At 42.9% G+C, this 9,202-nt stretch overlaps 1 long non-coding RNA gene across 1 annotated transcript; it reads left to right on the forward strand.

The window, feature by feature from the left end:
• The first annotated feature begins 32 nt into the window (after positions 1-32).
• Positions 33-2,005, forward strand: LOC147369252 (uncharacterized). The gene is made up of 2 exons (XR_015167304.1): positions 33-279; positions 1,969-2,005. It is a non-coding gene; the product is annotated as an uncharacterized LOC147369252 (long non-coding RNA).
• Positions 2,006-9,202: the final 7,197 nt, after the last annotated feature.

A 9,202-nucleotide genomic window follows, 5' to 3' on the forward strand; every position in this document is an offset into this window, starting at 1 on the left:
GAGGCCGAAAGGAAGCGGAAATACATCATCCTGTAAAACACTGCCCTTCTTCCCTTTCGCCCCTCCCTCTCACGCTCTCCTGCTAACCAGGTCACGTCTGGATTCCTCAACGCTCATCTCCGCCTGGCCTTCGGTTTCCGTACAAAATGGTGTCTCACAGCTCTGACTCTCACCTTACATTGCTTCCAGCCCATCCTCTACCACTGATAAATGAAACTTAAATATGGGAGGGTTGTGCCGAGAAAAACTACGGAGGATAATGAAAGTCGAGAGACCCTGGTGAGTAGGGAAAGGTTGGAAATAAAACGGAGAGTAGACAATTGCCTCAAAAAGAGTGCTGCCATCTTGCTTTACGGCGACGGGTTCTGGCTGCACCCAAAACCGTTTCCGGCCTCTCCCAGGAAGTCGGAAGTGGGCTTGTGGGCATCCGGCAGCTGTGGTACTTGTCTGTGGGAGTCCGGCTTCAGCGGACTGCGCTCCGGGGGAGAGGGGTTGTTTTTTCAGAAATGACTCCCCTTATTCAAGTGAAGTCAGTGGTTCCCTTAGTTAGTAACGAAGTGTAAATGGCAGCTCTGATACGTAAATCTCTCTTGCCGGCGTCCTCCCCATGGCTCCGGCGCTGCACTTCGCCATCACCTCCCCGAGCCAGGCTCTGTCCCGCTGAACATCGTTGCAGTGGTATCGCCGATTAATCCGTGAGCACTGATTAGAAGTTTAGTTATCTGAATTCAGTGCTCTCGTGCACTCTGTTCGAAAGCCCACGAGGAAGAGGAGTTTGTTACATGGTTTTGTGTATCAATGAAAGGACCTGACCTAAAGTCACCACTTCCCAGTGTCACCAGGAGAGACCTGAAATGAAGGCTTCAGATTGGAAGGTTTACTTTTACTAAAGACTTAACTTCCTCTGAGGTGAAGAAATCAAATGGGCTGAATTTTCCTTCTCACTTGTGCACCCCTCCCTCCATCCCCTCACCCCATGAATAACCATGTTAAAAAAAAATTTTTTTTTTAAGTAGACCCAAATATATTTTTAAGTAAAAGTTATTTTCTTCCCCCCAAATTGGAAATATTATTTTTTAAATTCCAGAATTGACTTTTCTCCAGTGAATCAGCGAGACCCTAAGTAGCAATTCTAAGTAGATAAATCTGATAGATAATAATGTCTCATATCATACTCCTTTTTGTTATTAAGGTGCCATACAAAAACCATGAAAATTACATATAGAAATCAGGAATTATTGTCTGCTAGTTTCTTTAAGTTTGTAAAACTGGAGTTTCACTGTAATAATTCAGTTTTACCTACCGTCTTATGTGTGTGCTATCCTGAATTTTCTGAACCTTTACTATTCAGCACTGCTATAATATCTATAATCTTTATATCTTGTTCCACAACTTCTTTTCCCTGTGTGTTCATTCGTTAGCAGTCATGAGTTTCAAGTTATATATCTCTTGCGTTTGGTGGGAAAACACCTTGAACACACATAGTACCCAGACTGTCCCTAGATCACATCCTGAAGTTCAGTTGCCTCCCTGATGTCTCCACTGGCCTACCCTTGGGTTAACTCTCACTCACTGGGAGCAAAAGTGATATATCATCATGTATATGTGGTTGGTAAATCACCTCTGACTCTTTGCTACCCTATGGACTATAGCACACCAGGCTCCTCAGTCAGTGAAATTCTCCAGGCAAGAATACTGGAGTGGGTTGTCATGCCCTCCAGAGGATCTTCCCAACCCAGGTATGGAACCGGTGTCTCGTCTCCTACTTTGGCAGGCAGGTTCTTTACCATTAGTGCCACCTGGGAAGCCCCTCATCATGTATGGATTGTAGTGTAATCCGCAGAAGTTTTTCTGCTAGGTTTGGATAATGTTTCAGGTGGGAAGAGGTTAGGGAGCGCTGTGCACTGGCTTGTTTTATTGAGGCTGGTATAAACATTATGAGTTTTTTGTTGTTGTTTTTTTTTACAGCAGCACTATCCAATAGACCTACCTGCAGTGATGGAAATGTTTATATCAGCTCTGTGCCATATGTAAGCCACTGAGCATTTGAAATGGACCTAGTATTATTAAGTAAGTGCATTTTTAAGTTTAATTTAGATAGCTATGTGTAGCTATTGATTCCATTATTAGACAGCACAGTTTTAGAGCATGCCTTTCCTATGTAATCTTTTCCAGACAGGTAGTGAACCTCTGTCTATAACAAAACAAATGTCTCTCAGTCTCCACTCTCATTTGTCTCATCTCTATTTCCTCACCTCTTGTTTACTTCTGTAGTCTGACTTCTGCTCCTGCCACAGAAATATCAGGGATAAGCTCTGAGTATAACCAAGTGACTGATGTCTGACAATGGGTTGTTACTTCTCTCTCATCCTTCTTTAGCTTCTGAGTCACCCTTGTCCTGAGTTTCCTCTTTTTCTCTGACCTATTGGTTAATTCCTTTGAATAGTATGTTTACTGAGTGTCTGCTACATGCCAGGAGTTTGTTTGTATGTAGCTTATAGTCTGTGGTGTCATTTAATAAATTGGTGATATTCAACCTAATCAACTCAGAAATATGTTTTACCTTGCAACTTGGTATACATATATATATATATATGTAAATATATTCATAACAAAAGTTTCAAAAGAATTTCAATTTTCAAAAGAAGATTTTTGTTTGTGGTTGCAATAGGTCTTTGTTGCTGTGCATAGGCTTTCTCTAGTTTCAGCAAGAGGGGGCTACTCTTCCTTGAAGTATGCAGGCTTCTCATTTCAGTGGCTTCTCTTGTTGCGGCGCATGGGCTCTGGGTGCATGGGCTTCAGTAGTTGCGTCATGCAGGTTCATTAGTTGTGGCACAGGGGCCCAGTTGCCCCATGGCGTGTGGAATCTTGCTAGAGGTGAAGTGAAGTCACTCAGTCGTGTCTGACTCTTTGCAACCCCATGGACTGTAGTCCACCAGGCTCCCCCATCCATGGGATTCTCCAGGCAAGAATACTGGAGTGGGTTGCCATTTCCTTCTCCAGGGGATCTTCCTGACCCAGGGATCGAACCCAGGTCTCCCACATTGCAGGCAGACGCTTTAACCTCTGAGCCACCAGGGGATTCAAATCCATGTGCCCTGCATTTGCAGGTGGACTTCAAACCACTGGACCACCCAGGAAAGCCCAGGAAAAGATCTTTACTTAATATGCAAAGCATATTAATATTTGTTTTACTGTTTTCTTTTTAAATGCTGGTGAAGACCTATTCTGTTAATTTCATGAGCCACTCACAGTTTGGAAATCCTGCCCTAAATGTCAGTTCTTCCCAGGCCCTGATACTAGCCTCTGACCTTCTTATGTAGCCTAATTTCTCTGAAAGCCCTCACCCAAGTACATGGCTCTCCTACCCATGACTACTGCTCCTTCCTTGCAACTCTGTCTCTACCTAGAATCCCCACAGATCAGATTCTGAGATCCAGCAGCTTCTCAAACCAATGGCCAGCCCATGGCTGCCTCTCACTCACTGCACACAAGTCTGATGCCATCCCCTTTTCCCAAATCCTGCTACTTCTCCTATATTTAGTTGGTTGGTGAATAATTTTAATCATCAACCTATTTACTCCAAACCTAGATTACATCCTAAATGAATCCCACTATCTTCACTCAGCATCACATTAAGTATCTCAGTATCTGGAGAAGAGACACCTTCTCTCCATTTCATTGCCATTGCTTCAGCTTAGAACCTCCTCACCTCCCATATAGATAATATACTCAAGAATCTTCTAAATTAGCTCTATAGAGTAGAGCTTGGAGCAATGATAACTAATTTCTGTATCCACACTGTTCAGTATAGTAGCCACTAGCCAGGTGAGGGGTGCTTGAGAACTTAAAATGTGGCCAGTGCAACTGAGAAACTGAAATTTTAATTTAAATTTCGATAGCCATATGTGATTAGTGACTAATACATTGGACAGCACAATTTCAATGTTCTCCCCATTACAAGTGTACCCCCTTCCAGTCCCTGACACAAATAACTAACCCCTGTTGTCTAATGAATGAAATATAAAAATATGAAAGTCATATAAAGATGTCAGTAACACCACCAATTACTAGGTAGTATCACAAGTCATCTATTTCTCAATGAAGTAAAGTTTTCTCATAAATTACTTTTAATTTCTTCAAATACTGCTACCTTCATGTTTAAAAACTACCCTTTTTTAGTTTGTTTTTTTCACCAATAGAAACTACCTTCTATGTTGATTTTTTTCTTACTATAAGTCAAATACTTAATAAATAACACCATCAATTGCTAATTGAATGTTTTAGTTGACTGATGTGTAGTGATAGAAAGCAGATCAGTAGTTGCCTAGGGGAGTGGTGGTTTACAAAGTGGCACACAGAAACCTGTGGGTAGTGGATGTGTTCTCTATCTTGATTGTTGTGAGGATATAATTTGTGTGTCAGAAGTTTTCAAACCATACATTTCAATATCTGAAATTTTGTATGTCAATTATAAAGCTGTTTTATTTATTTTTTTTTTAAATCTGGCTGAATACTTGCTGCTCTTAGAAATACATAGTGTAGCGTCCACTAATACAGATAGATAAAAGGGAGAGCCTTTACTCAAATCCCAGAATTATTTCTACCCTTGTTAAATCTACTGGGTCTTCCAGAAGTAAATTATTTTCCCTGACTTGCTCATATCACTTGACAAAAAAAACATCAAACACTTATGCAATGTTTATCTTGTACCAGGCACCAAGTTCTGAGTAGTTTATGTCTATTCATTTGATCCTCATGACAACCAACTGAGGTATATTGTACCTCCATTTTTACAATTGAGGGACTAGAGGTTAAATAACTTGATTGAGTTTAGCAGAGAGTTGGAGAGAACAGATTGGAAAGCCAGGTTGGAACAGATAGGAAAGGGCATTAATGTCCTATCAGGAGAGTAAATTTTATGTAATGGTTAATACAAACGTTTGACAGTTTTTTATTAGGAGTATGACACAGCCAGAGATTATTTTAGGGAAATTCACCTGGCAGTTCACAGCTGTATTCCCCAGTGTTTAGAACACTACTTGGCATATGGTAGGCCCTCCATAAATATCTTGAATATTTATGGAACCATGTTGGGAGTTGTCCCATTTATTGATATAAATTTGTAGGGAAGGACAAACATTTGGATTCAATATTTTCAAACTGACAAATAATGCCCATAACTTCATTCTTGACCTTCTAACTTTCTCTCACTACATTCATTATTATGGTTCCAATTATCATTTCCATCTATAATGACTCCCATAAGAAACAAAAATATAGCTTCCTGTATTTCCCTTCATTGTTTGAGTTCTTCCCTCCATAGCTACACAAAAGAAAGTTATGTAATCCAACTCTCTTTCACATGACAGTGTGTCAAACCTGTGCACAGTCATCATGTACAGGTTTCTCTTTTCCAGGTTAAATAGTCTCAGCCCATTCAATCATGTATTGTATCTGTCACCATCTTAGTTACCCCTCTGGAACTGACCAGTGTCACTTAAACACATGACATCAATACTGACCAATGAGTCCAGAAATATCCTAATTAGTCCATTTCCTTGTCTTGAAAAGCTTTGGAATTATCCTCAGATGGTAAAGAATCTGTCTGCCTTGCAGGAGACCTGGGTTCAATCCCCGGGTGGGGAAGATCCCCTAGGGGAGAGCATGGCAACCCACTCCAGTTTCTTGCATGGAGAATCCCATGGACAGAGGAACCTGGGAGACCACAGCACGTGGACTCACACAGAGTCAGACACAAATGAAGTGACTTAGCATAGCACGCAGTCATCCTCAACACAGTGCTACCTTAAAATGTATGGTACCTTACGTCAGGCACATTTTTCATTTCTGCATCTGCCGCCTCTGTTCCTTCTGGTTCAGGTTGTCATCACCCTAGGCCTGTGTCTGTTTTCCACTTCCTTGCATCCTGCTGCCAGACATGTACTCCCTAATCCATGCTGCTCTACATGTATCAGCAGACATTCATTGAGTATTTGTGATGAGCAGGCCCTGTGCTCATGCTTCAGGGCATTGTTTTCAGGGCAAAGCCTTTCTCTTAACGATGGGGAAGAAGGGCATTCCAGCATAGGCATCTCCAGGTATATGGAGATGGCATTTCACTAAACTTTTAAAAATGGGTGGAATTCAAAGTAGAGTTGAATAGCATTCCAAAACCACCAGAACCTAGGGGGAGATGCATGGAATAGATTCTTCTTCGTATCCTTCCAAAAGAACCAACCTTGCTGACACTTGATCTCAGACTTCTAGACTCCAGAACTGTGAGAAAATAAATTTCTGTTGCTTAATCCACTCGGTTTGTGGTACTTTGTTAGAACTACCCTAGAAAACTAATACAAGCCCCAAACTAGAAATAACCTAAATGTTAATCAACTTTATTTATTTAGTGGAACAGGTAAATAAATATGGTATACTTACACAATGGAATACTATACAGCAACAAAAGTGAACTAACCACAACCACACTTAACAATATGAATAAACCTTACATGTAAAGTTAAGCAAAATGAATCAGATTCCAAAAGGGCACCTATAATATGATTCTATGTATCAATGAAAAGTGAAAGTGTTAGTTGCTCAGTTGTACAGGACTCTTTGTGACCCTATGGACTGTAGGCCACCAGACTTCTCTGTCCATGGAATTCTCCAGGAAAGAATACTGGAAGATTCCCTTCTCCAGGGGATCTTTCCCACCCAGGGAAAACCCCAACTGGGTCTCCTGCATTGCAGGCAGATTTTTACTGTCTGAGCCACCAGGGAAGTCCAAACTATAAATTAGCCAAAACTAATTTATGTTCTCAGAATTATGGTTACTCTTTACATGGGAGGAGAGACAAAAAATGAGCCAAAGCGTTTTGGGGGATTCTGGAAATATTCCATTTCTTTTTATTTTGAAATATTCCATTTCTTAATACGAATGCTGGTTGCATGGGTTTATTCAGTTGTTAACAAGCAATGGGAAGGGCTTGAAGGATCTAAGTGTACACAAACGACCGCACAGTTGCACTTTCTCACACACTAGCAAAGTAATTCTCAAAATTCTCCAAGCCAGGCTTCAACAGTATGTGAACCAAGAAATTCCAGATGTTCAAGCTGGATTTAGAAAAGGCAGAGGAACCAGAGATCAAATTGCCAACATTCACTGGATTGTAGAGAAAACAAGGACATTACAGAAAAACATCTGCTTTATTGACTACACCAAAGCCTTTGACCGTGTGGATCATTAACAAACTGTGCAAATTCTTCAAGAGATGGGAATACCAGACCACCTTACCTGCCTCCTGAGAAATCTGTGTGCAGGTCAAGAAGCAACAGTTAGAACCAGATATGGAACAATGGACTGGTTTCAAATTGGGAAAGGAATACGTCAAGCCTGTATATTGTCTCCCTGTCTTTTTAACTTACATGCAGAGTATATCATGTGAAATGCCGGGCTGGATGAAGCACAAGCTGGAATCAAGATCGCCAGGATCAATAACCACAGATAAGCAGATGACACCACCCTTATGGCAGAAAGCAAAGAACTAAAGAACCTCTTGATGAAACTGAAAGAGGAGAGTGAAAAAATTGGCTTAAAATTAAACATTCAAAAAACTAAGATCATGGCATCCAGTCCCATCACTTCATGGCAAATAGATGGGGAAACAATGGAAATGGTGACAGACTTTATTTTGGGGGGCTCCAAAATCACTGCAGATGGTGACTGCAGCCATGAAATTAAAAGACGCTTGCTCCTTGGAAGAAAAGCTATGACAAACCTAGACAGCATATTAAAAAGTAGAGACGTTACTTTGCCGACAAAGGTCCATCTAGTCAAAGCTGTGGTTTTTCCAGTAGTCGTGTATGGATGTGAGAGTTGGAGTATAAAGAAAGCTGAGCACCGAAGAATTGATGCTTTTGAACTGGTGTTGGAGAAGACTCTTGAGTGTCCTTTGGACTGCAGGGAGATCAAACTAGTCAATCCTCAAGGAAATCAGTCCTGAATATTCATCGGAGAGACTGATGCTAAAGCTTCAATACTTTGGCCACCTGATACTAAGAACTGACTCGTTGGAAAAGACCCTGATGCTGGGAAAGATTGAAGGCAGGAGGAGAAGCAGACAAGAGAAGAGAAGATGGTTGGATAGCATCACCGACGTGATTGACGTGAGTTTGAGCAAGCTCCAGGAGTTGGTGATGGACAGGGAAGCCTGGCGTGCTGCAGTCCATGAGGTCGCAAAGTGTCGGACACGACTAAGCGACTGAACTGAGCAGAGGAGAGGGGCAGAAGCTCTGGATGGGTGACAAGATATGTGGCACTAAGTGACCATGAAAGGAAGATTAGAACTGGTAAAGAATGATCCTGAGTGGCATCATCCGGAGCCTGATCCTGAGCGGCATCATCCGGAGCCTGATAGGCAGCCCTGAGGGCAGAGGGTCACATTCCCAAATGCTTTTCTGGAAAACAACAATAACAGCACATCTCAGTGGAACAAGACATTGAACAGAGAGCTCAGCCAGTATGCTTTTGTAGAGATAACTGGAAAGCCGTCTAGGAGTACCCCCCAATATTGGTAGTGCAATATTGGACGGGTCATCAATTCCTTGGCAGGGCTGTGGCAGGGATTAAGGTAACAGGTATCAAGTGTGGCCTCTTTGTAAGAAGTCATTAGCTAACTAACGGGACTTTCGGGCGGTGGCCCCCAAGGTCACTCCACCTCGGGGCACCCCTAGCCAGGCTGCGGCCCCTGCGGGGATATCTTTCTGCGTCCACGCCTGCCCCTGTGAACCGCAGAAACACAAAAGTATACACGCGGACTCCGCCACTAGGCCCTGAGGCTGTGCACGGAGCTCAGAGCCCTTTCCTCTTGATTGGGCGGGAAGAGACCCCGGTGGGACGTAGGCAAAGAAGGAGGCAGGGATTGGTTGAGCCCAGGAAGAAGGTGGGGCCTTGACACGGAGGGAGGTGGACCGGGAGTCTCCTGGGGCTCCGTCTATTGGTCCCGCCCCCTTACTGGAATTCTGCCCCGTGCTGCTAAGGCCGAACCGTTAGTGGAGCCGTCTTACGTCTCGTAGTTTTCCCAGCAACCGGTGACGCACCGGCGTGAGGCAGGCCACTGGCCAACCCGGGAGAGCGGGGCTGGCGCGTGATCCTCAATCCCGAGGCACCTCCCAGTTCCCCCCAGTAGGCCGCCCCGCGCTC

This window comes from Bos grunniens, chromosome 7 (genome assembly GCF_055505025.1).
Source record: "Bos grunniens cultivar Pamir isolate PY7600 chromosome 7, Bosgru_T2T1.0, whole genome shotgun sequence".
Taxonomy (NCBI): domain Eukaryota; kingdom Metazoa; phylum Chordata; class Mammalia; order Artiodactyla; family Bovidae; genus Bos; species Bos grunniens.